The sequence below is a fragment of the Ranitomeya variabilis genome, chromosome 2 (genome assembly GCF_051348905.1).
Source record: "Ranitomeya variabilis isolate aRanVar5 chromosome 2, aRanVar5.hap1, whole genome shotgun sequence".
Taxonomy (NCBI): Eukaryota; Metazoa; Chordata; class Amphibia; order Anura; family Dendrobatidae; genus Ranitomeya; species Ranitomeya variabilis.
Window position 1 is genome coordinate 598575577 of NC_135233.1, and position 15365 is coordinate 598590941.

Here is a 15365-nt window from a genome sequence, read left to right on the forward strand (position 1 = left end):
TATGCACACACACATATATATAAACACATATACATATATATACATACACACAAACATATATATATAATATATATATATATATATATATATATATATATAAACACATGCATACACTCAAACAAACATATACACATATATACAGTACATACACACTCACATATATATATATACACATAGATACATATATACATGCAGATACACACACACACACACATATATACATGCAGATACACACTCACACATATATATATACACACACACACATATATATATAAACACATGCATACACTCAAACATATCTACACATCGATACATATATACATACATACACACACATATATATACACATTTATATGCACACACACACATATATATATATAAACACATAAATGCATATGTATATATATACATACACACACATATATATATAATATATATATATATAAACACATGCATACACTCAAACATATACACATATATACAGTACATACACACTCACATATATATACACATAGATACATATATACATGCAGATACACACTCACACATATATACACATATATACAGTACATACATATACACACTCATATATATACTCACATAGATACATATATACATGCAGATACACACACACATATACACATAGATACATATATATATGCAGATACACACTCACACATATATATACACATATATACATATACACACTCACACATATATACACATAGACATATATACATACATATACACACACATATATATACACACACATAGATACATACATATACACACACATATATACAGTTCAATAACACACTCACACATATATACACATAGATACATATATATACACACACATATATACAGTTCCTACAATAACACACTCACATATATATATATACACATAGATACATACATATACACACACATATATACAGTTCCTACAATAACACACTCACATATATATATATATATATATATATATATATATATATATATATATATATACATAAATACATACATATACACACTCACATTAGAGATGGGACACTTGGTGTGTGCTGGTGGCATTAGTACCTCAGTATACAGTAACAGGAGTGTGTGCAGTGAGATGTGGGGGTCCAGCTCTGGGGTCCTCAGTGCAGGGGACTGTAGGGGGGGGGGTATCTCTCTCTTACCTGAGCAGTGCAGCCCCCTGAAGACTCCTGTCCGGAGACCCCTGCACTCCATGTGGGTGACAGTAGCAGGGCCTCCCCTCTCACACTGGCGCGGTACAGCCGAGCACACCGCTGCCATCCATCCCCAGTGCTGCGCTGAGTGCAGGTGGCTGCTGCTGTCCTGGGAGGGGGGGCAGCTCCTGATTATTTGTGTCCGACCACACAAAGTACCTCAGGGTCAGTGTTCTGACTACTCCCCCCTTGTCCCTCCCCATCCCCCTCCGCAGTTGCCCTCTGATCCCCTGTGATCTCTCAGTGATGCCATAACTTGATCCAAACTTTTCCCCTTGTCACCCCGCCGCCATCATCCGCGGTCACACTGAGTGCAGCCTGCAGAGCAGAGCCCCCCAGAGCTGCTGCATCCTCCCTGCACCCCGTGTTATGTAGGGGGGCAACTTCTGCCTCCTCCTCCCCTTCATCATGCATCGCCACAATCAGCAGATAATGCTGGAGAACTGGGACTAACTTTTCTTCTTACTGCTGTTCCCTCCCTGCCTGCCCTCTGTCCTGTCACCTGTGCCCCCTCCCTGCCCACTGTCTTGTCACCTGTGCCCCCTCCCTGCCCACTGTCCTGTCACCTGTGCCCCCTCCCTGCCCACTCTCCTGTCACCTGTGCCCCCTCCCTGCCCACTCTCCCGTCACCTGTGCCCCCTCCCTGCCCACTCTCCCGTCACCTGTGCCCCCTCCCTGTCCACTCTCCTGTGCCCCCTCACTGCCCACTGTTCTGTCACCTGTGCCCCTCCCTGTCCACTGTCCTGTCACTTGTGCCCCCTCCCTGTCCACTTTCCTGTCACCTGTGCCCCCTCCCTGTCCACTGTCCTGTCACCTGTGCTCTCTCCCTGCCCCACTGTCCTGTCACCTGTGCCCCTCCCTGCCCATTGTCCTGCCACTTGTGCCCCTTCTTCTGCCCACTGTCCTGTCACCTGTGCCCCTTCCTGCCCACTGTCCTGCTACTTGTGGCCCTTCTTCTGCCCACTGTCCTGCCGCCTGTGCCCCTGCCACTTCCCCTGTCCATTACTCCCTCTTCCAGCAGCGGTGCCCCTCCGTCCTTGCCCAGCCCCTTGCTCACAGTAACCACAGTCACTATCCCAGCAGTTCTCTTACCCCAGTTCCTCCCCATTCCTTCACCCCCTGACTCATTCCTGCAAACTCCAGCCAGTGCCCCCTCCCTGCCATCCATCCCGTCCCCTGTGCCCCCTCCCTGCCATCCATCCCGTCACCTGTGCCCCCTCCCTGCCATCCATCCCGTCACCTGTGCCCCCTGTCCTAACCCTCCACTTCCTGCCCCTCCTGGAGCCATTCTTTTGCCCCCTCTCCAAACTCATTCCTGCACATTACTCGTCGCCTGCAGCTCACCCCCACTCACCTGTGCCCCCTGGCACCCTGTCCCGACACCCCAGCCGCCCCTAGTGCCATTCTCTCTGTGTGCCACCTGTGCCCCCTGTGCCCTGTCCCAGCACTTCCCTGTGCCCCCCTCCCCCAGTGTCATTCCTGAGCACTTCTTGCCCCCCTGGCACCCCTCGCCCCGCTGCCCCTCACTCCCCAGCCCCAGCCCCTCTCCTCTCCTCCCCTGTCCCTCTCTCTCCCCCCCTCTCCTCTCCCCTCTGAATCTCATTGATCCAGGCGCTGGTAATTAGCCCTTCCCGTCGTGCCTGTGTAATGAAGCACATGCGCACTGAATTAATCAGCCATTTTTTGCAGGAAACTAATTAGCAGAATAAAGATCCAAAGAGTTTTTTTTTCGCTCGGCGACCATCAGATGTGAGCGCGGCTCCTGGTGTCCGGAGCTTCTCCCCCCCGGCTCCAGCCCCGCGCCCCGCACCGCTCCGGGGCTCAGCCCGAGCGGCTTCATGGGACCCCGGGAAGAGCCGGACCGGACTCAGCCGAACAAGAAGAAGAAGAGCCGAGCCGGAACGAGCAGCAGCGGCGCCGCCGGGGCGCTCCCGGGACCACAGCCCGCCGTAAGTGCCAACTTCTCCCCTCCTCCTCCTCCGGCCGGGACCCCCGGACACCGCACTGACCTGGGCTCCGTGTGCGGGCTCCTGTCACCCCGGGCTCCTGTCAGCCGGGGCTCCGGGTGCGGGATGTGCGGGCTCCTGTCACCCCGGGCTCCGTGTGCGGGATGTGCGGGCTCCTGTCAGCCGGGGCTCCGTGTGCGGGATGTGCGGGCTCCTGTCAGCCGGGGCTCCGTGTGCGGGATGTGCGGGCTCCTGTCACCCCGGGCTCCGGGTGCGGGATGTGCGGGCTCCTGTCACCCCGGGCTCCGTGTCATTGTGCTGCCTGCCCTGCTCTGCTCGCCCTGCTCTGCTCATACATACACACAGGGAGCAGGCTCTGCTCTATTAGCGCTGCACATCTGTGCCCGGAGCAGCACTGCACAGCTGCACCTCTATACCCGCCTCTGCTCAGCTATATACTGTATACCGGCATCTGCCTCACTGTATACTGTATACCACCTGCACCCAGACATCTGGACAGTGCACACACACTACCACAGCTGCTTTATTATTGTATCCCATCTGCATATATACCTGGGCAGTGGGTGCACATCGCCTATAGACACTATCCCATCTCATGTGCATTAATAGCCAGTTATTGCATTGCATGCCGTCTGCAGATATACCTGCACCCTTATACCTGGATAGTGGGTGCATATAAGATATAGGCACCATCACATCTGTGTTATCAGAGTGGTCCCATCTCATCTGCACTTATAGGTCTATTATACTGTATACCATCTGCATATATACCTGGCACAGCTCAGCTATATACTATATACCATCTGAATATCTACCCAGCTGATTACACTGCCCCTATACATCACATATACACTTATAGCTGGTGTATTCTACTGTATACCATCTGTAGACATACCTGCCCCCATACAGCTGGACAGTGAGTGCCCATCACATCACACGCTGTTACATTGCTCCTTGCTTTTCTCCATCCCCCTGTGCCCACCATATATGCACTGGTACTTCTGAGGATCCATCTCTTACACTCTGTTATTTCTTACATCTTGTCCTTCTCCAAATCATATGATGGAATTGATACAATGTAGCAACATTTATAAATAACTTTTTTTTTTCTATTTGTGGGGGCTCATTTTCTTCTTCTCTGTTGATTGTGCACTGTGTGTTGTAGGCAGTATGACCACATTATCCCTGTGTTCCCCCCCTATAGCAGTACTTGCCTTCCTGGCTGTCAGGCTGGTACGTCAGTGACTTGGATGTCACCTTGTATACTGAGAGGATTCGTACCCCAGGATCAGTATAGGAGCCGATGCTGCTGGTGCTCGTACCATAGGACGTCATCCTCTTTGTCATTCTGGGAGCACCGGCCTGCATGATATAGACTTTAATTTCCTATTTTATTTTCCCCGGATGTAACTTTTTTTTATTTCCTATTCCTCGGTACATTGTAAAAAATGTATCACTGCTATTGGGGGGGGGGGGGGGAGAAATAAAATAAACCCCCCACACAATGTAGCGATGATTTCCATAATCAATAAGTGTTTGTAGGAAATCCTTTTCCTTGGTTTCCTGTACTTTTCAGCTGGGTGGACTGGGCAGTCGCCTTCCTTCTCTGGGTGCTGGGATTTATACGGTGCTTGTGTCTCTTTACGGACGTCACATTGTGAACATGGATTATTGCTGTGTGTCTGGAATATGGGGAATATTATATGATAGCGTACGCTCCCACCCGGAAAGTACGTGCACGTTTCTTCATCATGCTGCCTCTCGATTGTAATATACATATGTGTATAAATATTTTTTTTTCTTGTCGGGATAATTAGGCTATAGACAAATTGTTATTATTATTTTTTATTTTTTTTGCTTCCAATGTGACGAGGTCACCTTTACATGCTGCTGGTGTCAGAGGTTGACCTGTCCCTTCCATCAATATGTGGCTTCTGTTAAAAGATGTAGGATGTGGACTTTGACCAGCTGGATGTTTTGTTTTTTTTCTCCTTTTTCGTCTCGGAGGTGAAAGGTACTGATGCTGAACATCCCTGGTCCCTCAGATGGGTTAGTGAGACCCTACTCCCTCCCACCCTCAGGACCATCTTCCTTTTAGCTGTCACCACAACATTGTATGTTCCTTGATTCCATACGTTGTAATACTTTCTATCGTCACATCCAGATGTGTTGGGTTACTTTTTATTTATTTTTAATATGTTTAAATATTTTAGTTTGTGATTAATTCACTTTTGTAGAATTAATTTTGTATTGTATTTTTGGCCTACTTGTATGCTTTTTGTGTGTGTGTGTGTGTTGTTTATATTACATTCAATCTGTAAGGATAGCTCCAAGCTTCGGTTATTGTGGTTAGTCTGTAGCTAGGCCTGGAAGCCAGCAGAGAATGTTATATTTTGTTTGTTATAGATTTTTTTTTTATTATTTTCTTTACCCTCTTGGTCCTTTTCGGATGGGTTGCTTCCTTAGGGTCACGTCAAGTTCGAAACCGTGAAGAAAGGTGCAGGGAATCCTAGAATGGGAGAAAAGCTGCCCAACAAAACGGGGTCAGCTCGTATGCTAAGAGGCGATGTTAACACAAGAAAAAAAAAAAAAAGAGAGAGAGAAAAGAATACCAACTGCTTTGGTTTAGTTTTTGTTTTTTAATCTTTCTAGGCCTCTTCCTCCCTCCAGTTTTTTTTTTTCATTTTTCTCTGTGTCCCTGTCTCTTGTGTTACAGATTGCGACCTGCCTGTAAAGTATTTGCTCTAAAGCTTAGCTAAAAACAAAACCAGCAAAAAACCCTATTGAATTCAGGCAAATAAGGTTAGGTCTGCAGATCATATTACAAAGCAGTTTTGAATATACTGCCCATCGCACCAGACCAGTTATTCCTGCTGTTACAACTTGGAAGAAGAAGAAGAAAAAAAAAAAAGACCTTTAAATCGTAATTTGTTAGTACAAGAAATGGAAAGTATTTTAAGCTCTTTTTCTGCCTGATAATTCACCGTGAGACCATCCCTTTTTTTTCTCTCCAGTTGCATATCTTTTCAGGGACGTCTGCTAATCAATATAAATAAATAAATAAGTAATTTATAATTTTTTATTTTTTTTTTTTTATATCCTACCCTTACGTTTTTGTTTTTTTTACTATGGGCTTTCTGTATTTTGGGAGGAAGTTGGCTGAGATGCTGTGGTTTTGCAGTTACACAATGTTATCATGTTTGTCATCGCTAAATCATTGCCGTGGTTCTGGATTTTCAGTTGTGGGGGTATTGCATGGTGTCAGATGCATGCGCTTGGTACGTTTTCCCACTACCTGTCAGTCCCCCTGTTGCTCCACCACTCGGGTATTTAATGCCCCAATCATGGGCATGGCTGTGATTTCCGAAAAAGGGCTATCTATCTATCTATCTATCTATCTATCTATCTATCTATCTATCTATCTATCTATCTATCTATCTATCTATCTATCCCTTTTTTTCAATCTGACTTGTAGAATCGCAGGGCCTCGTGCGATATTTTATTAACGCACCCTGACAGGTCCGGCCCAACCCGCCTGAGATGTGGACGTCCCTTATATTCAGCGCGGTGGCAATTTTTTTTATTTTTTTCATTTTTTTTTTTTTATGTCAGTGGCCCCGACGCTGGCTCCACTCGCCCGTCTTTCCCTTCGGTTTTCGAATTATTATGTAACAGAATCCAAAGCTGCATTAAAAATTCAGTATTACAGGCTGATTGTAATGCTGCCTCATTAGAAGCTCTGTCTGGTCCAGTACTAAGTCAAACACAAAGCAAGGGCTTTTAGATTTTAAACACCAATAAATATTAAGCATCTGAGCAGGAACTTGCAGTGGCCGAGGCTTTTGGCTCATGTCCTTTCTTCCCAATGCAGAATTATTATTATTTTTTTATATTTATTATTATTTTTTTTTTATTCAAAATTATTGTAGATTTTTTTTACATTTTCATATTATTATTATTATTATTATTATTATTATTATTCCAGATTGGCTCATCATAGGTCACTTGTCCCCCCCCACCCCTTCCTCTTCCTCCTCCTTTTTTCACTTTTTTTTTTTAGTTCCTCATTTCATTTCTGAAAGAAATAGAGGAGCAAAAACATTGTGTAATGAATGTTCAATTCATTTGCAAATCCCGACTCTGATAGTCTCACACTGAGAGAACCGAAAGTGGAGACCCCCACCACCACCTCCATCATCCCTTTACTACCATTTTGGGGTCTGTAAATTATTCTACGTTTTTTTTTTTGAAAACCTGTTATGTCCACTTTAATTTGTCACGCGTGTCGTGTTTTGTTTTTTTTGTTTTGTTTTGTTTTAATTTTTGCAGCTGCTTTCTTTTTATTTATTTATTTTTATTTTTTTTCCTCCTCTGGTCCTACAATAAATCTGTGTGGCCTATAATGACAATGCTACTGTGAGCAGATTAAATGAGCCGGGGGTCCGACCATCAGTTTTTTTATTTATTTTTTTTAATTTTTTCTTCTGTGATTCCAGTAGCCAGAAATGCCTTAAAGTGCTCCTGTGTGTTGACACTTTGGCTCCCTGGGAAACCCTAGGGTAACCTCTTCGTGCCCCTCTGCCGCTGGCCTTTTGTTCAATAGAGAATTGAGCTAAGGTGCTTTTCATTGTGACTGCAGGGAATCAGGAGATCTATGTGTGCCGCCTGCTTTTAGAAATCCATCCGAGTTTATTTTATGTGAAGACGTAAAGGAGTAAATGAGTATTGATTATCTATATTATTTTTTATTATTATTATTTATTTTTAATTATTATGATTTTTTTGTTTTTGCATCTATAGAAATCAATACCATGGATTGATGGATTTTTTTTTTCTTTTGGTCTATATGACACCCCAAACCCTTATTCCACCATTCGTCAACCTTTTTGCTCCTGGTATCTTGCGTTAAAAAAATCATTGTATACGCTGGATGCCAAAACACCGGCCCGGCAGCGAGAAGGTGTGTTTTTTTTTTTTTGTTTATTTTTTTTTTTCTAGACTCCCCAAGGGAGCTGTAATTTTTCCCCCATCATATCCTATATCTAATACAAGAGGGGCCATCGATGCGTGGAATATTTGTTTTTCTTTTGTTCTCATCTGGCCTGTTATGTCTCCAGCTGTGTTTTCTTTTTCTTTTTTTTTTTTTTCTTCTACGCACTTTTTTTTTTTATTGCTCTGTTTCCTCCATCTTCAACATCTACAAAAGAATCAGGTAGTAGACTGATCCACTTCACCCCCCAATACTATCCGTCTGATATAAATCACCGCCATTTGTTTTTTTTTTTTTTAATACCCTCTATGTCCTTTCTGATATACTTTTAAGATACAATTCATGTCGGAGAATGTGTATATATATTTTTTTAATTTATTTACGGTACTTACTGTATTTTTTTATGATTGCGTATAGTCAGGTGTAGATTTTTTTTTTTATTTTTTTTTTCCTTGTACGTTACTGTAGAGCCTGGGGGTGACTTTAGGGGTTGATTGTGATGGCGTTGGTGCTGGGCGTACCCTGCATCCTGGTTACTAAACCCCCCCAACCAATCAACCAATCTCTGAATAGTATTTCTTCTTTTACCCTCCACCCCTCCTTTCGTTCCCGCCTTCTTGGTCGCTGACTATCCAGTTAAAAAAAGCCGAGCGTTGGTCTCCACGGCAACAGAACCTGAACTACATTCATCAAAGATACATATATTAATTTACCCGGGGTATTGTTACGTATAAAAAAAAAAAAAAAAAAAAAAAGGTGCTATTACTTGTTCTATACGCTCCTACCTGTCTGCAATTAAATCTGGGCTTACATCAGCCACATATTAATCTTTACAAAAAAAATTCTTTTGTATCAGTTACACTTTTTTTTTTTTTTTTTTGTAGCCGGATTATGTGCATCATTTCCGCAAGACTCCGATTCCGGCACGCAAGTAAACCTAGCCTTATCCGGGCCTGCTCGTTTCGTAAGGGTACATCTACTTCCTTTGCAAAAGACCATATCAAATTATACCAGTAGGACAGGATTTCTCTTCTTTTTTTTCTTTTTTTTTTGGAGGGGGGGGTGTTTTTTTTTTTTTTCTTTGCCGCTCCGTCGTTTTCATAAAAACGGTCATGTGCATTGTATATTATGTGATCGTTTCGCCCTTATTGTAGAAGTTCTATTGAAAAGCTTGGCTAAAATCTGGCTACAGAGATGCTAATAGCTATATAATTTTTTTTTTCATTTGCACATACGAGGACTTCATTGAAGCTTACGTATAGGGCTGCGATAGACGTCATGGTTACTGTTCCTTTAAGAACGAGGTGAGAAATGTGTCGGCGTTCCCAGGGATAGGCTGGAAGGCCTCCTGCCCACTTGCTTCGCTTTTGCATTACGTCATCTGAATTTTGGGATATTTTTGAGACCCAACCTCTTTCGAGTCCATCGGCTCTCTGCCGGTCGCTGCGCAGCTCTTTATCTACGTCTCGTGTATATAGGTTATTAGGACAGCGTCTCCCTTTTTTTGGCACGTACAGGTCTGATTCAGCATAAACAAGGTGGACCTTCTTGGATGCTGTAGCCATCAGGGCCCCGATAGCACATGAACCAGCATTAGGTGGCACTGTCTTAGTGTCTCGCATAACATAGATGCTGAAATCCAGAGATCCTCTCCTGCCTGTGATTTACATACATAGATCTAGAACGTCTCATGTCTTCTATAACATATTATTTTTTTTTTTTTTATTGCACATGATTGCAGACCATTCTTCCCTCCTTTTTGCTGCTGGAAGTATTTAGAAATGTGCAATAAAAATGGAAAAAAAATGATTATGGAACAGTATCTGGACAACCCAGCATAATATGCCCTAATTCCTCATTCCGACATCAGTGAGCGAAAAACTTCCGCTTTTCATCAGTGTTTGGCCCATGTGTTGGTTTCTACCACCTACTTTTCATCAATGTTTTTTATCTGATTTTTATCAATGTTTTCATTTTTTACTATCTGATTTTCATCAGTGTTTGGTCCCTGCGTCGGTTCTTACCATCAGTGTTTGGTCCGTGTGTCGTTTCTTACCATCAGTGTTTGGTCCGTGTGTCGTTTCTTACCATCAGTGTTTGGTCCGTGTGTCGTTTCTTACCATCAGTGTTTGGTCCGTGTGTCGCTTCTTACCATCAGTGTTTGGTCCGTGTGTCGCTTCTTACCATCAGTGTTTGGTCCGTGTGTCGCTTCTTACCATCAGTGTTTGGTCCGTGTGTCGCTTCTTACCATCAGTGTTTGGTCCGTGTGTCGCTTCTTACCATCAGTGTTTGGTCTGTGTGTTGCTTACAATTAGTGTTTGGTCTGTGTGTCGTTTCTTACCATCATTGTTTAGTCCGTGCGTCGGTCGGTTCTTACCATCAGTGTTTGGTCTGTGTGTCTCTTTTTACCATCAGTGTTTGGTCCGTGTGTCGCTTCTTACCATCAGTGTTTGGTCCGTGTGTCTCTTTTTACCATCAGTGTTTGGTCCGCGTGTCGCTTCTTACCATCAGTGTTTGGTCCGTGTGTCCCTTCTTACCATCAGTGTTTGGTCCGTGTGTCCCTTCTTACCATCAGTGTTTGGTCCGTGTGTCGCTTCTTACCATCAGTGTTTGGTCCGTGTGTCGGTTCTTACCATCAGTGTTTGGTCCGTGTGTCGGTCGGTTCTTACCATCACTGTTTGGTCCGTGTGTCGGTTCTTACCATCAGTGTTTCGTCTGTATGTCCATTTTAACCAGCAGTGTTTGGTCTGTCAGTTTTTACCACCTGTTTTTCATCAGTATTTTTTTATCTGATTTTTCATTAGTGTTACGATCCAATTGTCATCAGTGTCTGGTCCGTTTGTCAGTTTTTACCATTAGTATTTCATCAGTGTCTGGTCCATCTGTCAGTTTAAACCATCAGTGTTTGGTTTGTGTGTCAGATTTTACCATCCGATTTTCATTACTGTTTGGTCCATTTTTGCCATCAGTGTTTGGTTCATGTGTTGGTTCTTGTGATCAGTGTTTCATCAGTGTTTAGTCCGTGTGTTCGTTCTTACGATCAGTGTTTGGTTCATGTGTTGGTTCTTATGATCAGTGTTTCATCAGTGGTTGGTCCATGTGTTAGTTCTTACTATCAATGTTTCATCACTGTTTGGTCTGTGTGTCCATTTTTGCCATCCAATTTTCGGCAGTGTTTGGTCTGTGTGTCGTTTTTTACAATCAGTTTGTCATCAGTGTTTGGTCTGTGTATCAATTTTTACCATCAGTGTTTCATCAATGATTTTTTTTTTTTTTTTTGTTTAAATGCATAAAGCAAATCCTCTCCTATCCAATGTTAATCACAGACTGCACGCTGGCTGCACACTGACGCCATTTATGCGCTGCCTGTGATTTTTCACGGACCCATAGACATGTATGGATGATTTGATCAAAAGCGGACATGTCTTCGCAATAATTTTTGTGCACAAACTGACTGCAAGAAAAAAATAAACGGACATGTGAACAGCGCCATAGATTATAATGGGTGAGTTCTATCCAGGAAGAACATGGAGGTGATTCCTGGACGTGATAGAATATGTTTTTTGGTTATGGCGGAGTTAATTTTGTATGCCTCTTATAAGACTGAGGTCCTGTCTGGTCACATCAGGGGGTGAGAGGTTTTATGAAACTGTCACTTTTGATTTCATTTTTTTTTTGTAGTATTTTATATAGTTAATAATGAATAATCAGGGCGGATGATTATTGCTTATAAATATCAGTAATTCTCAATCTGTTGCGAAACTACAATTGTCCCTGTGAAGGCAGCCATGTGCTCATTAGGAATATGGCATGTACCTCCCCTGCGCCAGCGCTGGAATGTCTGCGCCGTCCCGGCTCTATCGCTGCGATCTGTCAGTCATCTAGATTCAGATATCACAAGTTGCTATTGAGCTGCCTGCCTGTGTGAGCGGCTGCTGCTCCTCCTGCCTGCCAGCTGCATGGTCCAGACCTGCACTCCCTTATCTGATGGTGGCACCGGCCCAGCTACCCCGCCGCCCCTCCCGGCCCTCCTGTGATCTTGGTGTCCTCTAAATATGTCTTGTCTTTCCTGGCACTGCGCCCCTCCCAGCCTCGCACACAGTCATGCCTACCCTTTGTCTCCTGCAGCATCGGTGTGCGTGTGTAGTGTGGCGTCTACTCAGATTCATTCCTGCGAATACTTTATACAACCGACAGGGATGTTCCTATAGGGTCCTTGTGGTCACCTATGGATGGTACAGTCAGCAGGAGCCATGCCTGTGTATGATCAGCATAACTAAAGATGGCACCAAGACGCCAAACCCAATCATCGGACCTGCAAAATCTGTTCTCATCCTGTCCTCATAATTATCAGTGGGGAACTTTACAGGGAACCCGTCACGTGGACCATGCACTCCGGTCTGTGTCCAGAAGGTGAAGGAAAAGAAACTTGTATTTTATGCATCAAAATCCATGTTTGTATGTGTAGGTGTCCAGTGGGCGGTCCTACTAATTATGAAGTAGGACTGCCCACTGGACTCTTACTCCTACAAACACCAGGAACTCAATAAACAAGTTTTGCTGAAGCTTTCCCCACAATTATGTCTTATCGATCCGCTCTATAACATCCGATCGTTAATTCTCCAATAGTGTCTAGCAGTGGCTTTTCGCTGTCTCCCTTTGAAGCAGACATGCACTCTCTGCCTATTGGGGCGTGCATGTGTATGGGAGGGCTGTGGGAGATTTATGGCTCCTTAAAGCGCCCACGCACATTAGAAGACTGTGAATTGACCCCGACAAATGGGAGAAGTGCCGGGCAGCGTTTTTACCCTTTTGTCATTCTCTATTTTTTCCTGCAGCCTCTCCGCTTTGGTCCAGGGAGATATTTGTATCTTATTTGGCAGAAGACATTGCCCCCCCCCCGAAAACTAAAAATGATTGTAGGAAACAACTACACGATCATGGAGACAAGCCTTCTACATGAGCGGTGGTCTTCTTCTAGGGTCCCGGGGATCGCTCCCAGTGCGAGATCTCTGCTGCTAGGCCTCACAGACCTGTCCGTCTGCATTCTTCTCTAATTTCCCCTTTCTGAACATAAAACTTTTCTTCTTTTAACTCTGTTTCTTGTAGCAACAGGATTATGGGCAATCATGGGGGAGTGGGGAAGTCAGAATACACTCGTCAGCTCCTCTTCTGCCCGCGGGCGTCTCGCCCTCATACTGTGCCCTGACACCCCAAGTGCGTGGTCTCCTCTGGCTTTGTGGCAGACATGAACTTACCATAGTTTAATAACTCTTCTCTCCAGTGAGTGCGGAGATGCTTATGAGTTAAGCCCACTAAAGCAAGAATGCAAATTTAATCCAGGAGTTATCACACGGCAGCTGTCTTACTTCCCTGCCTTCTGTAATGATAAATTCAGCCAGGAAAATGTAGATTAAGTGGTGTAAATTCCTCATCACACGTGCAGTTAGCGGTCTGCGTCTGGCTGCAGGATGCACGTTTTTGCAAAAGTAACATGGGTAACAAATGGGTTGTTCTCCTTTCCAGACCATTTTATTTTTTTTACATAAATGTGTGTATTTTGCACTAAAAATCACTTTTGCAATCGTGTTTCATTCAAACTTTTTGCACCGTTTGCCTTTCTGTTGCCTCCGTATCGCTGGCTGCAGAATGAGTTAACTGAGAATCTGTAAGAGAGTTCCTTCTGATTCTAAACTCTTCTCAGCTGATTGATGACCACAGACCACAATGAAGTTGAATGGGAATAAAGACCCTGGAAAAGCCAAATGGTTCAAAATTTTTAACGAAACCCAAATGCAAAAAATGTTTTTTTTTTAACCAAAATACTTGAGTAAAAAGAACAAAATGTCCTTAAAGGGGGACAACCCCTCCGTTACAAAAGAACAAAGTGTCTATCATAGTCTCAGGCCTAAATATCTTCCTTTTGGATTTGGGGTTTGATCTCATGTAGACGTTGTAGTTACCGCCGTCTTAAAAAATCCACAGTGACAGAATATCATCCTCTAGGGGTGCACAGTCTGTGGTTGCGAGGGGGAACCTTTTTGTTTTCTGGCTACCCCATCGAGTTGAGGCACTAATCATTAACGGCGAATGATGAGTCACCGCTGATACATCTAGAGATGAGTATTCATGTATCCCACAGATTATGACTTTTTGTTGTAGGATGTATGTGGTATCAGTAACAGTCCTACCTGTATGGGGTTGATACTATTGACGAATGTATCAGATTTAAAGCAAAAAGGGATCCCCAAGTGCATCTATGTATGTGGACTGTAGAGGTGGATTGGTCACCTTGGTTCCATGAGGTGGGATATTTATGATGTATCTATGTTAACTACCTTGGTTGTAATAGCACTGCCCACCGGTAGAGCGGTATGATCTATATTTTTATCACTAGCATTCGCCATGTGTTCACACATTGTTTTTCTACTCATTGGGGACACAGTAATTCCCTAGCACAGATTGTTCTCTGTTTAGTTGTAGAGGATCCTTTAGTCCGTGGGTAGAGGCTCTCACTAGTGGCTGCAGGACGTATCAGGGCCTTTAGGGTTAGCCATCGTGGAGCGGGGGCGCCATTACGTTCCCCCCTAGGGCGTCAACCTCCGCAGCCAGGAAGGGGCAATCATAGGCATTGGAGCTAGGGCATCTAGGTTTCCCCATTAGGTTGTGGGTATTTTTTGTTTGGGCACTTGTTTTGTTTGAGGTATTTGTCACTTTAGTTTGCCTTTTTTAAATAATAAAATTATGTTTTAGTTAGGGCAGCGATATATGATTTCTACCCCATCGAGTAGTCTTGTGTCTCAAAACTTTCTTCCCTCCCCATCCTTGCCTCCTACTGGTTCTGGATTTATTTTATAAAGTGCGGCGACAACAACATCCCCTCTGGACCTATAATTTCAGACTACCGGGAGAAATCAAACAGGATCTTCTTATTTGCAACTTTTTTTTTTTTTTTTTTAAGAGGAAGAACATTCCCAAGTTCCCTGCACTTGTCTCCTCCACCTGAAGGCCTATCTATTGGCACCCCGGAGATGTGTTTGTTGGCCTCCGGCTAGCCGCCTTCCTCCTATGCCTCCCTTCCCTAGGGCACTTGGTGCTAATCAGGGTATTTGCTGTGATTTGTTTACGAGGGCGTTAAATAATTGTAAACAGCCCGGGTTCCCCTCCCCTGCGCCATCA

The 15365-nt window shown here is 44.0% G+C and overlaps 1 protein-coding gene and 1 long non-coding RNA gene across 8 annotated transcripts in view; one reads left to right on the top strand and one right to left on the bottom strand.

Annotated features, from left to right (window-relative positions):
* LOC143807222 (uncharacterized) overlaps nucleotides 1-1812 on the bottom strand; it is a 21812-nt gene extending 20000 nt beyond the window's left edge. For both annotated transcript variants that reach the window (XR_013221677.1, XR_013221678.1), the window contains exon 1: nucleotides 1179-1812. This is a non-coding gene — a long non-coding RNA (uncharacterized LOC143807222). The remainder of the gene's footprint in view (nucleotides 1-1178) is intronic.
* Nucleotides 1-15365, top strand: part of ZFHX3 (zinc finger homeobox 3) — a 124100-nt gene that overhangs the window by 29441 nt on the left and 79294 nt on the right. For 2 of the 6 annotated variants that reach the window (XM_077288532.1, XM_077288536.1), the window contains exon 1: nucleotides 2957-3178. The exons of 1 other annotated variant lie outside the window; for it this stretch is intronic. The gene's annotated coding sequence lies outside the window, so the exon portion shown is untranslated. Of the gene's footprint in view, nucleotides 1-2954; nucleotides 3179-4810; nucleotides 4927-8752; nucleotides 9157-15365 lie in introns of those variants that run through there. 3 more of the 6 variants (XM_077288537.1, XM_077288534.1, XM_077288533.1) reach the window with 3 other exon arrangements.